The sequence below is a fragment of the Zootoca vivipara genome, chromosome 6, assembly GCF_965207765.1.
Source record: "Zootoca vivipara chromosome 6, rZooViv2.hap1.1, whole genome shotgun sequence".
In the NCBI taxonomy this organism is placed as follows: domain Eukaryota; kingdom Metazoa; phylum Chordata; class Lepidosauria; order Squamata; family Lacertidae; genus Zootoca; species Zootoca vivipara.
The window spans coordinates 65,143,301-65,161,437 of NC_142589.1; positions in this window are offsets into that span (position 1 = coordinate 65,143,301).

Here is an 18,137-nt window from a genome sequence, read left to right on the forward strand (position 1 = left end):
TTGTTGAAGGAGCACCCTGCACTCAGCATTCAAAGGCATGCACTGCCCAACTTCTCCCAGGAAGATGTAGCCAGTGCAGTAGATCCTTCCTTGTACTCACCTAGGCCTTCTCCCCTCTTCTCCTTCTTCCTGCCTGAACTCCTAATGCCTACCTCTACTTCCTGCCTGATGTTCTACCTGCTGATAGTCCTGGATCACCCTGAGTTACCACGCCTAAACAGTGGTGATCTGGAGCTGTCTCCACCCAACTTGGGTGACGCTCAAATTTCCTCAAATGTGGCCAATTTGGTTTGGGCTTCAGAAGAATCAAGAGCACGGCCAGAGTTACAATAGATGCTGTTTCTGTTCTGCTAGTTTGCTTCCCACCAAATACTCTAATTCATCTCATTTCCCACCATTTAATATAAGTTATGTAACTATTTATATAACTTGCATTCATTTCAAGGTAAAGAAAGTGTCAAAACAATGTTTAAAAAGTCACAATCTTGCATTTGCAGACCAAAACCCGAATAATGGTGGGAATGCATACAAATCAAAATTCACTCCAGTGATCTGCATTTCTGGCAACAGAGAAACATGCAATCTGCAGCAATTTCTGCTTCCTTTTCAGCTTCCCTCGGAACTCTCTGGCATTTGTAGGTCTGACTCAGTATAAAGCAATTTCCTGTGTCCCTAAACTCCTTGCTGAGAATATCACAGTAATCTCTCTATCCTTTAGTTGTCTCACTTTGGTACCCTCTCCTCTGAACAGTTCTCTGCTGCTGAGATCATTCACTTCTCCCAGTGCACTAGTAAAGTGGTGCCCTGACTTTAAATCCATTCTCCGGCTTTTTATTCTCTCCAAGATTCAGCGCAGGTTTCTTCTCCTTTCAAAATGAAATGAAATAAATGTATTTAATCAGACAAACCAAGAATGGTACATTACATGCAATACAAATAAGACAACAATAACATAAAACAGAGGTTGGATGGCTACCTGTCAGGAATCCTTTAGCTGTGATTCCTGCATTGGAGGGTGTTGTTATCCTTTGGGTCCCTTGTTGTTTAGTCGTTTAGTCATGTCCGACTCTTTGTGACCCCATGGACCAGAGCACGCCAGGCACTCCTGTCTCCCACTGCCTCCCGCAGTTTGGTCAGACTCATGTTCGTAGCTTCGAGAACACTGTCCAGCCATCTCGTCCTCTGTCGTCCCCTTCTCCTTGTGCCCTCAATCTTTCCCAGCACCAGGGTCTTTTCCAGGGAGTATTCTCGTCTCATGAGGTGGCCAAAGTATTGGAGCCTCAGCTTCAGGATGTGTCCTTCCAGTCCCTTACAACTCTATAATTCTGAGTTTCACTGTGAAGGAAAATAGTGAGAAAAATATTGCCCAAAACAAAACAAAAAGCCAGCCAAGACAGGACACACCTGTATACCTTGCATGAAACAATCAGCCCTCTGCCTTGGCTGGACCGGGGGGGGGGCACACGCTCTGGCAGAGAGGGGTGTAGGTGGAGTTCACTGCCCCCCGGCGGCATGTTCCTGGTGGGGTGCCATCATGGATGCCCCCCTATGCTGGGCGCCATGTTCCCGCAGGTGGAGCACCACACCCCCAGGGCACATGCCACACCCCTGCAGGTGGCACACCACACGCAGCAGACACGCCCCTGCATGCTCTCCCCCCCCCCCGCTGGAGCTTGAAGCTCTGCCACTGGGCACACATGGATGCCTCTTCACCAGCCACAAGAAGAAAGAGGCACCACCGCCACCCCAAAGGCCCAGGCATGGCACGGCTTGCTTCCCTGTGGCTCCAGCCTCTATGAAGGAGCTTGTCGTGGAGGCGCCTGGTTGCGCACCTTCAGAAATGTGCGCCCCCTGCCTCTCCCCCCCCACATGCTATGCCTCTGGGCCAGGCATCCCCAAACTGCGGCCCTCCAGATGTTTTGGCCTACAACTCCCATGATCCCTAGCTAACAGGACCAGTGGTTGGGGAAGATGGGAACTGTAGTTCAAAACATCTGGAGGGCCAAAGTTTGGGGATGCCTGCTCTGGGCTCACCAAATGGGGAAGCTCTTTGAACATTCCAACAGCACCCGAGAGCTGCAAAATATGTCCTACACCCAAATTGGTGCTGAAACGGGAAGCACCCATAGCCCCTTGACGTGTGGCACAGAGTGTAGAATGAACATGCGTGGGAGGGAGCACACTAATCGGATTAAATCCAAGTGCTTCTGCTTAATTAGCCAAGTGGATTAGAATGCCTCCCAGGCTTCACTGATCAGTACTGAAGGGTTTTTGAAGCAGAGGACGTGCTGTGCTAGCTTTTGCTATAAAAATGTTTAAAATAAAAATAAATTGCTTGCATAATTTTTTAATGGTGTACAGATCATTACCTATATCAACCGAAGGAGATAACCCAGTCTGTTACCTGCAAGCTATCTCTGTTTGACCAGTGATGATATTGTGGCAATTCCTGTTCCTTTCTAAGACTGCTTGCTCATTTATAAAGGAATAACGAAAACAACACATTTCAGTGCAGTTTGATTTTCTGCACGTATGCAAATTCTGGTGAGGTTGCTTCAAAATGGATATTGGAAAAGGACTTGGAAAAGGTTCAGAAAAGGGAAACCCTAATAATCAAGGGTGTGGTGTGTGATTTCCCTATGAAGAAGGGGGCAATTCCCCTATGAAGAAAGGTGGAAGCATTTGGGACTTTTGAATTTGGAGAACAGGTGAGCAAGAGGCGACATGACAGAAGTTTATAAAACAATGCATGACATAGAGAAAGCTGACAAAGTAAAGCTTTATTCCTCTCTCATACCATTAACACCTATGGACATCCCATGAAGCTGAACGGTGGAAGATTTGGGACAGACAAAAACAAGTACCGGTACTCCTTCATGCAACTCATAAACTATGGAACTCACTTCCACAGGATGCAGTGATGGCCACCCCCCTAGATGGCTTGAGAAGAGTATTAGACCAAGTCGTGAGGCTATGCTTTATTTCCACAGCTGGAGGTGGCAATGCTTCTAAATACCAGCTACTGGAAACCACAGGAGGGGTAAACATAGGTGTGCACAGGAGGAGTGCTGGGTCTGTTTCTGGAAGCAGCGGTGGGGAAATTAGCTCCAGCAGTGGCAGCAAGGGAGGAGACTCTCCTCTGAAGCTGCAGTTCAATTCCAGCCTTTTCCTTCCGCCCGCATCTCTCTCTCTCTCTGCCTCATGGTTCCATCCCCATCTGAGCTCTGATGTCCACCTTTTGTAGACAGAGAGCTTTATGGTGGGCAAACAAGGAAGAAGAGTAGCCCACTCTTGAACCTCCAGATCTGACTTGTTTGTGGTCAGCTTGGCATGGTCTTTTTCTCCACAGGGAAAAAAACCCTCCTGTTTGGGCTTCTTGACCACACTTGGTTGTGGCTGTTTTGCTCGCTTTTTGCCTCTATGAATCTTTGTCTTCCTTTGTCTTGTCATGTCTCCCCCCCCCCCTTCTTCCTTTGTTGAAATCAATCAATCATCCATCCATGGGTACACACCCTAATGAAATGTGCTGCACATGCCAATTTTTTTTTTGGGGGGGGGAGCCCTGTATATGTTGCAATGCACTTTCAATCACCAGAACAAAATCTTCAAATTAAATAATTCCCTAAAATAAATAAACCAGGCAGCCGGTGTGACCAGCCCTTCGATCCCCATATGGGACAGCTGCATATTCTTGAATTCCGGGGGGTGGGGTGGGTGTTGGACTAGTTGATCCTCAGGATCCCTTCCAATTCTACAATTCTATGATTCTAATAATTAATTGGCCCCATTCCCAGATTCGTGGTATGACATTCTGACAGCAGATCTCTCTCTCTCTCTCTCTCTCTCTCTCTCTCTCTCTCTCTCTCTCTCTCTCTCTCTCTCTCATAATCTATGTGGGAATAAGGGACCCAGGTGGCGCTGTGAGTTAAACCACTGAGCCTAGGGCTTGCTGATCAGAAGGTCGGCGGTTCGAATCCCTGCAACGGGGTGAGCTCCCATTGCTCTGTCCCAGCTCCTGCCCACCGAGCAGTTCGAAAGCACATCAAAGTGCAAGTAGATAAATAGGGACCGCTCCGGCGGGAAGGTAAACGGCGTTTCTGTGCGCTGTTCTGGTTCGCCAGAAGCAGCTTTGTCATGCTGGCCACATGACCCGGAAGCTGTCTGCGGACAAACGCCGGCTCCCTCGGCCTATAGAGCGAGATGAGCGTCGCAACCCCAGAGTCGGACACGACTGGACCTGATGGTCAGGGGCCCCTTTACCTTTACCTTTATGTGGGAATAAAGTGTGGAGGGAGCGCAGGACTCTATGTGCTGCGCCTGCTCCCCTGCTTCAAACTGAGTGGGGAGGCTCAAAGTATGAATGAGTCTTATTCATACATTCAGGTGAATGTCCCAGTTACAGATTCTAAACATGTTCAGCTGGATGTACAGATAATTTACCAGTCCAGGGGGGTGGATTTGGGGAGGACACAGACTTTCGGGTGCAGAAGCCATTGGCAGCCCTGAATTGCTCCACACTTTTATTCCTGCGTGCATTATTTTAAAGTGTCTGGATAAAGCTTCTCACTCTCCTATACTCTAAGCATCTGCTGTGGCATGCATATCATTACTGAACGGTTGCAAGCCAAAGATGAACTTCCAAACAGAAATGGAATGCTCCCGATAGCTTGTTTCTGTTCCCACGTCTTAAACTTCCATATCATATCATATCATATTCACTTGATCAAATAAGCGAAGGTCACATAGAAAAAAAGAGTAAAATGTAATTTTCAAAGGTTTACTTGGACACGTGTCAGACTGGAAGAGAAAAGAGCACTGCCACTCTGCATGCAAAAGGAAAGGCATAAAATCTCTCCCCCCCCTTGAAAAAACCCCACAAATCAAAAGACTCCCCTCATCTGCACTACTCTAAGTGGTAATGAGGCATTTCCAAGTGCAGTGAACTCGTGCCAGCTCAGATTTCATAGCACAGCACTCATCTCGGTGAGTATCCAGTAAGACACAATGCCGTACTAGGGATGGGGGAGATTTGCTCAGTTTGCATCTCAATGCGAAGCTACCTAATTTACATATCATGAACCAGTACATGAACCAAAAAGTAGCTATTCTTTGCACTTCAAGTTTTGCAGCACACTTCTCCACCCCTCAAAAAAAAAGTTTGCAAGTGAAACGCACAGCCCTGTTCAGGGAAGTTTTTAATGTGTGACATTTTAATGTATTTTAAATTTCTGTTGGAAGCCAGCCAGATGGGTGGGGTACAAATAATAAATTATTTATTTATTTATTTATTTATTTATTTATTTATTTATTTATTTATTTAAATAAACTTCATCTTAAAGAAAGAAACCTTGCAAATACTCAGCTTCCCAGTGTGGGTCAGATGTGTTATGATTTACTACAGTGGCAGGGATAGCTTTTGATTGACAGATGGGAAGCCTGCACCCCTGCAGCTATTGTTTAACTCCCACCATCTCTGACCATTGGCCATGCTGGATGCAGCTGATGGGATATAGAATTCAGCACATTATTATTATTATTATTATTATTATTATTATTATTATGTTGTTGTTGTTGTTGTTGTTGTTGTTGTTGTTACACACAGAGAGAGAGAGAAACACCACACATCTGTGCAATTGAAATACTGTACAGAAATGCATTGCATCCAATAAAAATTGAATACAAAAAGAAGACATGGACACAATAGTGTGTGTGTAAATTTTCACTTTCATTTCCTTTTAGATAAATGAATGAATCACAAGTTGATGCTGAATTAAGAATGGAGAAATGGAAAATGGAGGAAACCTGGAATTCATCCACCACCACCCCCCAAAAACACACACACACACACACACATTTTTTTTCTTCAATTAGGAGAATAACCTTAGGCAAGCCGCAGGTTTTCAGGGGCCCTTTTTGTCTTCTGGCATGTCTGTAAGGAGAGAAAACTGCTTCATTATTATTATTATTAAAAAAATATATTTAGTGATAGCCAAATGCAGACAAACTGTGGTTAGTCTTAATTAAACAATCTTCTCATTCCCATATGTCACATCTGGGTGTCACGTGATGCCTGGATGAATATTGAGGGGGCCACACACACACACACACACACACCCCACACACAAATATTCGAGAGGCTCAAAGGGGTTCGTTCCCTAGGATTCAGCACCCATGGACAATGGCAACATTCATACCATACATTTGAAGCACTATGATACCACTTTAAGCAATCACAGGTTGTCCTAAATAATTATGGAACCTGTAGTTTCTTAAGGGTGATGAGAGTTGCTGGGAGACCCTTAGTCCCCTCCCAGAGCTCAGGACTGATTTAACAATCAATCCCTCTGCACAATGAACTCTGGAAATGGTAGTTCTAGGAGGGGAATAGGCATTTCTCAGTGCCTCTCAGCACCTTGACAAATTTACAGCTCCCAAAATTCTTTGGGGGAAGCCATGACTGTTTGAAGTGGCATCATAGTGCTTTGAATATATGGTGTGAATGTGATCTAAGTCAGTGATGATGTTGGTGACAACGCCATGACAAAATGAAAAACATTTCAGTTCACTGATACAGTCTAGTAGAAATAGTTGGAGAAGACAAACAACCAGAGCTATTGCAAAGAACAAACGGTATATTGTTTTCCTTTATTGTTACTGCCCCTTCATTTCATTCAGGGCTGTCATTCTAGAGTTTCAATTTCCTGTCTCTGGGGTTTCTGAGCAATTCCATCTCCCCTCCCCCCGCCCAATCTCTACTTGGTGAGATGTTCTTTTACGAACAATGAAAGGAAGTATATTATTTGGGCTTAATACTGGCTAGGATACTGAAGGAGAAAGTGTCTTTCACCGTTTCATTGCCCCCTAAAAGAAACCCACATTGGGTCACGTTGAGAATGCAGTTAACCCCCCTCCAGTTCAAAAGCATATTTCAGACACAACATTTGTCTCTCAGAGTGGGTCCCAAAAATCAAGAAATAGATGAAGTATCTTTAATCTTTTCTTGCACTTGGATACTGTAGGGACAAACACGGGGGGAATGTCAATAAAATAAATAAGCTGCTCTGAAGTGGAGGGAGATTATGATTGCTTTGGATCCACCGTGGTGGTGAATTAATAAAAAGAACCTGGGAAAACAGTCAGCACCAGAAGTGACTCTACTACGGTGCTGTAATTCATTGTGTAATGATCCACATTTCTCACCACCTTCAAAATAGACAAATAAGATCCTGGGATTTGTTGCCAAATCCTCACCAGCCAATTAATAACTTTCACCATTGGTTTTAATTCCTGCTTCTGAGGGTTGCCATCATGAGTATTCTTCAGACTCTGACTGGATTTGAGTATGTGATGGAGCTAAAGATCAGCCAGGTGTGGAACCACCAGTGTTTCACAACGGCAAATGCTTCACTTACCATTTCCTTTTTGTTCAGTGGGGATGAAGGCTTGTATCCAAAATAGCCCCAAGTCTCTTCTTCAGTTGGTGCAATATTTGTGCTTGTGCCTTCTCTCCTGCCTCTGGCCCTGTGGCCCCCTAAATCTGTATGGAGAGGGGGTTCCCCAACCCTACAGAGCAGATTTGGGGAGGGTGCAGCCTACACGCTGAGGGGAGAGTTCCATGGCACAAGTGCAAATCCTTGCACTAATGGAAAGAGGGCATTGGGTACCACCCAAAATATCCATCCAGCTCTTGTTGTTTGTTGAGCTTTTCTTGAGGACCAGGAAAACCAAGGAAGCTGCCTTATAGCAAGTCAGAATGTTGAGCCATCTAACTCAGTATTGGCAATAGCTCTCCAGGGTTTCAAGCAGGAGACATTCCCACCTGAAGATGCTGGGGATGGAACAAGGGACCTTCTGCATGCAAAGGAGATGTTCTGCCACTAAGCAAGCATCTTTCCCCACAATAACATTTGGTGCGCACACACACACACAGAGAGAGAGAGAGAGAGAGAGTTTTAAAGAATTCTCAAGGACAAAATAATTTCATTGTGAGCTATAGGAAGATTATAGTAGTTTCTCTCAAGCTTCTTAGGACAAACAAAAGCAGCTTGCTCCTCTTTGCCCTGTGGGTCTCCTGGGAAATTACTCAGAATTATATCAGTTAGCCTGCCTGGATCTATACAGGAAATGCCAGCTTATGAAATGTCAGGCAAAGGGTGAGAACCATCAGGGAAGGTTGCATTGATTGGAAGTTGTTTGGAAGTTGCCCTCTGTGGTCTGTGCTGAAAAAGAGGGGAGCACTTCTGAATATACAAGAGGACAAAAGAAGTAGATCTGATAGCTTTGGTTTCAGTTGCATTGCCATGGCCCTTTGAGAACCACTGTGATGAAGTTGTCATCCCAATACATGACGGCCTAGGGCTGGCTCCACTGGTATGGCGGCGGGGAGTGCAGAAGCTCATCGTAACAGTCATCCATAGCCACCCACCGCCATCCAAAAATGCAGTCAGATATCCTAGCCCATCTTCTTCCTCTCCTGTTGCTACCCTAGTGGCCCTGCCTGCTCTTCCTGGCTCCTTTGGTTTTTCCTTTAGCTGAAGGTTTGGTTCTTTGGTTTTTCCTTTAGTGCTGAAGACTGCTTGCAGTCAGCCCAGGTGGAAGCAGATAATTCCATCCATCACACATCTCTGTAGATGTCTTTTTTGCCCCCATATCCATTTCACATTTTAATTGGTGGTCCACAGTAGAAATTAATCCAGGAGCTTTTGACTGCCCAGCCCACGCTAAGCCCATTCAGCCATCTAAATAAATCCACCATGCTGGTGGATAATATCATCAAGCAGCCTTACCCATCAAGCTGCTGATGAAATGCCAACCAGTGCCTGGGAAATGTTTCATTAATTACCACAATTTACATCAATAGCAGATGTCAGATCTAATGAATGAGCGAAGATTCTGCCAATACGGATGGAAGGAGATATAGATATATATCTATATATCCCCTGCTTTTGAGCTTTGAACTCCTGGGAATATTTTTCATGAACATAGGTATCTTTCAGAAGTTTATCACACCGGCCATCTGGTTACCATTTCTTCACTCGATCAATAGATACAATGACAAGCAAAAAAGTCAAAAAATCTATACGGGAGCCTTATGGATGATTTCTCACTTCGAGAACCTGAAGGGGGGGAGAGCCTGGACTCCCCCCAAATCCCCACGGAATGGAGGCAATGATGAATAAACTCAAAGTTAAAAGCAAACAATGAAATGTACGTATTTAAGAATGACTCAAAGTTACACAAATAATAGGTTAGATCTGGACTTAGCCGTGCTTAGAACAGATCTATTGTAATCATAGTTAGCCATAATTTAAATATCAGTAAATAGTGAATGGGGGTCAAGGTAAAATTGTGAAGGGCAGAACCAGGCATACTACCCTCAAGATCCATAGAGGGAAACCAAAAATAAAAAGAAGAAAAGAAATGCAGTACAGTGGAACCTCGGTTTATGAACACCTTGGTTTATGAATTTTCGGTTTATGAACGCCGCGGACCCATCTGGAACGGATTAATTCATTTTCCATTACTTTGAATGGGAAAGTTCGCTTCAGTTTATGAATGCTTCAGTTTATGAACAGACTTCCGGAACCAATTACACCCATGCTTCAGTTTATGAACGCTTCAGTTTAAGTACTCAGCGGACCCGTCTGGAACGGATTAATCCACTTTCCATTACTTTCAATGGGAATGTTCGCTTCAGTTTATGAACGCTTCAGTTTAAGTACTCCGCGGACTGTCTGGAACAGATTAATCCACTTTCCATTACTTTCAATGGGAAAGTTTGCTTCAGTTTATGAACGCTTCAGTTTAAGTACTCCGCGGACTGTCTGGAACAGATTAATCCACTTTCCATTACTTTCAATGGGAAAGTTTGCTTCAGTTTATGAACACTTCAGTTTATGAACAGACTTCCAGAACCAATTGTGTTCATAAACCGAGGTACCACTGTAATGAACACTTGCTGTTTTTGAAAGTAACTTCCATTTCAAAAGTGGTTTGCCATGATAAGATCATCAGGTGAGTCCTAGTGAAGGCCCATCTGGTCCAACATCCCATTCACACAGTGGCCAACCATGTTCCTATGGGAAGGCTGAAAGCAGAAAATGAGGACAACAGCACTCTGCCCACCTGCAATTGCCAGCACCTGCTATTCAGAGGCATCCTGCTCCTGGCAGTGAAGGCAGAATCTAACCATCATGAATAGCAGCCATTGGTTGCCTAACCCTCCATAAACTTCTCTAATCCTCTTTTTAAAGTTGCATAACTTCCAACACATGGAGGTGAAAAACCGGGACACACTCTCTGCCGAGTCATGCAACCCATGCAAGGTTGTGGCTCCGAAGAAAGCACGTTTTTCAGAGTGAGATTGCAGCAGCCAAAATGCCTGCTGTGTTCTCTTGTGCAAAAAACCCAAACAAACCGGGACAGTTGAAGGATATGAAGTTGGTGGCCATCACTACATCTTGTGGGGGTGTATTCCATTGTTTCACTGTGGGTTGGGTGAAGAAGTACTCATCCTGAATCTCCCAGCATGGACAACCCTGGGTTCCAGTACTTTGAGGATTAGCATTACCCTCAGCACGTTACTGCATTGCCGTGCCCTCCCTCCCTCCCTCCCTCCCTCCCTCCCTCCCTCTCTTACCTTGAAGGGCCCAATGGGTGCAGCAGGATAGGAGGGTCTAAGTGGCCAAAAAGGCATTTCAGGAAAATTCATCTGAAGATCTTAATAAACCCTGCCCACATTCAAGTTGCATGCGCAGAGGCTCTCCCAACATAACCCTGGAAAAAGTCCCTTATTGCTTATACATATAAAATTGCATGAGTACAGACTTGTTCCAACCTTCAGGTCAAGTCGTGCATGGAATTTAGATGAACCTGGGGAGAGACTGTAACTCACACACCTTGCATACAGGAGCCCTCATATTCCGTCAGAAGGTTCAGCTACCAGGTGGTGAGAAAGATCCCTATCTGCCAACCCTGATTCCCTCCCCACTAGCACATGATCACAGAGGCTGCGTATCCTTTACCTGCAAAGAGAAGGTGCCAGCGAAGGCACAGGCAGACCTCACCGGGGACAACATTTCACAGATGGTCAGCAACAAGGCTTTGCAAGCCCCAATGAACAGCTGATTGTCACTTTTGCAAAGCCTTGTGCACGGTGCTTTGCAAGCCCTGACAATTAGCTGATCATCACTTTTGGCAATGCTCGGTGCACACCTCAGTTTGGCCTTAGTCAGGGCTTTACCTGCACCCCACTCCTGAGTTCACTGAGATTTTGGTTGGCATGGCTTGGCCCAAACAGCCTTGCAGGCCAAATGGGGAGGCATGATAGACCTAATTGGGCCCATGGGCAAAAGGTTCCCTACATTAGCCAATAGGTAAAGGGTAAAGGGGCCCCTGACCATCAGGTCCAGTCGTGTCCGACTCTGGGCTTGCGGCGCTCATCTCGCTCTATAGGCCGAGGGAGCCGGCGTTTGTCTGCAGACAGCTTCTGGGTCATGTGGCCAGCATGACAAAGCTGCTTCTGGCGAACCAGAGCAGCACACGGAAACGCTGCTTACCTTCCCGCCAGAGCAGTCCCTATTTATCTACTTGCACTTTGATGTGCTTTCAAACTGCTAGGTGGGCAGGAGCTGGGACCAAGCAACGGGAGCTCACCCCGTTGCAGGGATTCAAACCGCCAACATTCTGATCAGCAAGCCCTAGACTCTGTGGATTAACCCACAGCGCCACCTGGGTCCCTTACAATAACCCCCTTTTAAATTCCTGGTGAATGCTTGCTGTAAAGGAGCAGAAACAAACACGCACTACTCTCAGCATTCCTTGAATCCACCTGGAGACCTGTTTTGCATTGCGTAGATCAAGCATCACCACTGCAGTGCCCTTTAGATGCTGTTGGACTCCGACCATCCCTGGATCATTGGGCATGCTGGTTAAGGATAATGAGAGCTGGAGTCCAAAAACAACTGGGAGGCATCATTCTGTCTACCTGGGGCAAAGAGCATTCATCTATATATGTGACGGACTGAAAGAGGGGCTAAGAGGCACCTAGGAAAACGTATTTCAGTAAACAAACACTGCAGCTTCCTGCAGCTCCTAGCAAAAAGAGATCATAAAATTAGTTTTAAAGCAAGAAACCTTGACAGCCTCCTTTGCAATCTTCACAAATCACCCTCTGCATGATTATAAACAGACGTGCTTTTGCAAAGGTTCCTTTTTCTTTGAGCCAAATGACTTACACCTTGCATTGTTCAGGCTGTCTCTACATGCACATAAAGGCTGCCTCTGTCAGCTGTGGGGGGGGGGGGGGTTCTTTCACTGCTCTTCGAAAAAAGGCAGCACAATAATGTTCAGACCAGGTGGAAGATAACGAACCAGAGATGCTGTTAATAAAATTAATCCTCCTATGAAATCTTATCAACACCCGAACAACCAAGGTGCTCAATCTTGTGTCCTGGGCAGCTCTGAATTCTTTCATTATTAGGTTCAGTGGACCAGAGAGTCTACAAGCCTGTATATCTGAATGTAGATGATGTACAATTTACTGGTCCATAGGCCACACACTTAACCTGGGTCACTGGCCCATGCTATAGTTTGCCAACCTTTCCATTTTAGGAGGTGCAACATTTTAAAAGCTGTCAATTTAGCAAACTCCTTTTCCTCACCACCTCAGACACATGAGATGCATTCATTCATCATTTGCAGCTGTCTCCCCCAGTGATGTAGGTTAATTTTTGCACGATGGAGCCAGTGATTTTTTAACCTAAGGATATTTTACAGGCAGTGGCAAGAGGAGAACTGTTGTTAGATGTGGAAGCGCCATAGCTTAGTGGTAGAGTATCTCATACCCTCCAACATTTCTCTGATGAAAATAGGGACGTCCCATTCCATAATGATAATTTTACTATTTATACCCCAAACATCTTACTAGGTTGCCCCAGCCACTCTGGGCAGCTTCCAACATGTATAAAAACATAATAAAATATTAAACATTTAAAAAACCCTTCCCTATACAGAATTGCCTTTAGACCGCTCAGGGGTCCGATAACTCCATACCCTCCAACATTTCTCCAATGGAGATAGAGGACGTCCTAAGGAAAATGGGACATTCTGGGATCAAATCAGAAACCGTGACGGCTTCCCTAAATGAGGGATGTCCCTGGGAAATAGGGACACTTGCAGGGTCTGTTATCTGCTTGCCATGCAGAATGTCCCAGGTTCAACTTTTGCCATTCACAGGTAGGGCTGGGAATGTCCCTACTCAGGGGAGGGACAGAAACTGGAGAGGTGCTGCCAGTCAGTGCTGGTGGTCTGGGTGTTCTGAAACTCTGACTCTGTACAAGGCAGATTCCTATGCTTCTGTGTTCCTAGATGATTCCATGCTGAAGTGTTTTTCAGATGTGTCCCATTTCAAGGCTGATTCATGCACCCGCCATGTGTACAGGGTGGGCCAAAAAAAAAAAAAGGTATATTGCTTTGGAATCCACTTTCTTTGTTCTTGACTCAAGTTCTCATCATTCACAATATCAGAAAAGACAAATAATCATTTTGTCTGACTCCACTACTCTTTCCAACTGCCTGCCTGTAATTTAACTGCCACTTTGTTGTGTGTCACTTATGTGCACCCATATAATCTATTGAGGTGGATTTCATTGATTTAACTGTACACCTACTTTTGGGTCACCCTGTACAAAATGTACTGTATAATATGAAGTAAGTCTGTTTATAAAATTAGAGAATAATAGACCCTGTAGGTTGATTGAGGGGAAGCAGTACCAGAGTATAGTAATTAAAGAACCTGAGAGGGAGATAAGTGGAAGTCTAACATGGGAGGGGGAGATATAGGGGAATAAAGGTAAGGTAAATAGAAAATTAGGAATATAGCTGGAATGTATTTTGAGTATTTTGATTTGGGGTATGAATGATTATTTGAATGTGTGATTTTTGTTTTCTTTTGTTTGTTTGTGATTTCTTTATGATTATGATTATGATGATTTGAAGTTGTATGATATTATTTTTTATGTTATATTATCATTATTATTTATATATGATTTTGTATGTTATTATATCTATATTATTGTTTCTTTAGTGTGTTTGTGAATGTATTTTAATTTGAATCCTAATAAAGTTTATTTTAAATTTAAAAGAAAGAAAGAAAGAGAAAGAAAGAAAGAAAAAGAAAAGTACACAGAACTTCAGGAGGAAGCTGGAAACGGGACACTCATTCCCATTTCCTCCTTCAACTCTTTGTACTTTTCAAGGCTCTGTTTAATTCCAGCAGATCTGTCTTTTGCTTCAAACCTTTGGGAAAAAAGAAGAATGTCTATTTGCACTCTATCCCTCTCTTTCTGTCTCTTGAGGAGAGGGGAGGAGGGAGAAGCAGTCAGGCAAGGGTGGTGCTCACAACACACACTTAAAAATCCAAATGTACACAGGAGCCTAAAAGGGTAGGCAATGGCTGCTCTAGGCTCCAAATACTGGTGGATTTTAACATACTGGTAGGTTTAAATACTGGTAGGTGGGATGGGCTTTGACTTGTCATGTTTTCCAAGAACTGGTATATGCAATGCAATTTGGACACAAAAGAAATTGCCAGTCATGAACTGAAGATGCCTGGCCCCTAGGAATACTGAAGAAACAAATCAGACAAGCTGCCTTTTTTTCTTTTTCTTTTGGTTTTCTTGCAGCTTAAGCCTAAATTTGTGCTCATTATTTTTTAACGGAGCTGCAACTTCCTAATACAAATATCACTTCTCTTTCCCCTTGGTGGTAGAGGTAAAGTTAAGGTCAGGCTATTTGGCAAACATAAAAATGAGCTTATTAAACTTGTCAAAGAGTGATGGGAGCTCAGCTCTGTTGTTTGACTAAATTTCTTTTGGAAATGTCACTTGCCCATCCAGGCATAGAATCAGAAGGTCTCTGCATAAATTATGTATTCAGCTTCCTGATAATGATGTACCCTGTGGAATATCAGATTCGTATATAGACAAAGGCTGCAGGGTGGAGACAGTAGAAGAGTTGGGAAAGATCGCCTGAGAAGAAATGGTTGATGTCATGTAATTCAACACGATGTGCTGGTTGAGGCTTTTATCTGCATCAAATGCAACCGGCTATTGTGTTGCTTGCTGCACAGAACCAGTGATGGGAGAACTTCCCTAGGCTCAATTCAGAATTTATTAGCTTTTGCAATGAGTATTTTTTGGGGGAAATATATGCCTGTTTCCCAAACATTATTTTCCAGTTCATAACATATACTGATGATGGAACATGGCTTGGGCTCAGGATAGCTGAGGGACCATCTCTTCCTATGTGAACTTACATGTTCTTTAAGATCTCTAGGACAGGACACTCTTTCTATATGATCTGAAAGACCATCTACTATGAACTTGCATGTTCTTTAAGATCTGCAGGAGAAGATGCCTGAAGGACCATCTCCTCTGAAATGAGTTTTCAAGCTTTTTGAGATTTCTAGGAGAGAATAACTTGAAGGGCCATTTTCTCTTATATGAACTGGCATGTTCTTTAAGATCTTCAGGACAGGACACATTGAAGGACAATCTCCTTCTAGAAGAACTTGCAGGTTCTTAAAGATCTGCAAAAGGACCATCTCCTCTTAAACAAGTGTGACTGCTTTTTAAGATTGGCAGGGTAACTTTCTTTTCTTCTTTCGTTCTTTCTTTGCTAAGAGTGTACATTCATTTGTAAAATGGATGAAATCCTGTTTCTCTCTCCATACCAGCCATTTGAAATAATTGTGCATAAAACTTTCCCAATCAATTCAAGTGTGTTCCGTTGTTTTAGGAGTCAAGGTACATTGGTCTAAAACAGGGGTGGGAAACCCCAGGACGAAATGTGTCCTTCCAGGCCTTTCTGTCTCCCTGGGTGACACCCACTCCCAAGGAGATACTCTTTTCCCCCAGGCTGTAACCAATAGCAATCCACCTTGCTCCATGTCCTCTTTGATTGCCCTTGCTTGGCTGGAAAGTTTCTTTGAATTGTGAGAATGCATCTTGCTTGCCTGGATGGAAAAACTTCTGACTTTTGCACAGGTGGAATGTAACTTAGGCCAGATCCATACCATCCATTTAAATCACTATTATGCCATTTTTAACAGTCATGGGTTTCCCCCATAGAATCCTGGGAACTGTGGTTTGTTCAGGGTGCTGAAAGCTACTGGGAGACCCCTGTTCCTCTTACAGGGCTACAGTTCCAAGAGTTCCCTGAAAAGAGGGATTGATCAATTCATAAACCACTCTGGGAATTGCAGCTCTGTGAGGGGAATAGGGGTCCCCTAATTACTCTTAGATCCCCTTAACAAACTACACTTCCTATGGTTCTTTAACGAAAGCTATGGTAGTCAAAGGGGCACAATAGTGCTTAAAATCTATGGTGCAGATGTGGCCAAACTGTGCAAAAGGTAAGAGTCATATCCATTGCTCCACCCACTTAGTCACACGTTTTAGTCATGCTGGCCACATGACCCGGAAAGCTGTCTGTGAACAAACACTGGCTCCCTTGGCCTGAAAGCGAGATGAGCGCTGCAGCACATAGTCGCCTTTGACTGGACTTAACTATCCATGGGTCCTTTACCCTTTTTACCTTTTTTTACCTAGTTGACTGAAGATTTCTCATTACTGAGCTGGAACTAACATCTGAATCAGCTAAATGCAACCTCATATATTCAAAAGCTTACTTCCCATGAAACAGCAAAGGGAACAGGAATGGCCCAACACTATGTAATATCCCAGAATCTTCGGGTTCTATCTCCTAATTCTATTCCGATTTAAGAAGTCAGTATGATATCCTCCAGACTGACTTAGCCATTCAGACAATTCTGGATACATAATATGTACTGTGGAACAGAGTGTACGTAAGAGAGATAGATATTCACTACCGTTCCATCTTCGCCACCCATTATTTATCTTTCTCTATCCATCTTTTGCCCTCTTGACAGCTCCATTTCCCCTTTTGTCAAAACATCTGCCTTGATTTGAGCCTAGTAAAATACAAATTGACATGTGATTGACAGCGGCTGAAACACTTGATATGGCTGGCAGAGGTTATGGAGAATGAATGGATGCAAAAGAAAATAGATGCAAATGTGGGGCATCCATCTGACAGCTTCAGAAGGCAGGCCTAGCATCACAGAGAGGACTATAGCTCAATGGGAGAGCACCCACTCTGCACACAGAAGGTCTCAGGTTCAATCCCCAGCATCTTTAAGAAGGGCTGAGAATGCTCCTTGTCCAATACCCTGTCAGTCAATGCAGATGAGCCAGATGGACCAATTGCATGACTCAGTATAAGGCAGTTCCTATAATCCTCTAGTGACCGCTCAGCATGACGAGGGCACAACCTATGCACTTATTCCTATTTGTTTTAGTGTACTTATTCCCACAGCCTCCAAGAGTGTTTACTGCCCCCTATAAGTGGAGATGGGGGGGAAGACTTTGATTCATTTCACATTTGAAGGTGAACCTACCTAAGTTGCACTTTCAGAAGAAGCGTGTGAACTGACATGCAGCCATCCTTCAAAATCCACACTTCTAAATTTAGCAATGCAGTTCTCCAGCCAAGTGATGTGTACAAAGGCACATAAAGGGGACCCCTGAACATTAGCTCCAGTCGTGACCGACTCTGGGGTTGTGGCACTCATCTCGCATTATGGGTTGAGGGAGCCGGTGTACAGCTTCTGGGTCAAGTGGCCAGCATGACAAAGCCGCTTCTGGCGAACCAGAGCAGCACACGGAAACGCTGTTTACCTTCCCGCTGTAGCGGTACCTATTTATCTACTTGCAGTTTGACGTGCTTTCAAACTGGTAGGTGGACAGGTGCATATCCTGGGGTAAAACGGGTGCATCAAAATGAATGAAACAGTCAAAATAATATATCCCAGAAGTGCATTACATTAGGGAATGGTGCTTTGCAAAAATGTGTGTGCTTGCTGAAATTCACACTAAAATGCCGATGGATTTTCATGGGAACTTTTTAAAAAATGAGATAAATGAGAAACTGAAAATGACATATTTGCCCATCCCTACCTATGCAACATGTCAGAAGATGGTTCATGTCATTCTGAAACCCAGAATTAAGGGGGAAAGCATCCATATTTCCAACAGCTACTGTAAACCAGAGCTGAG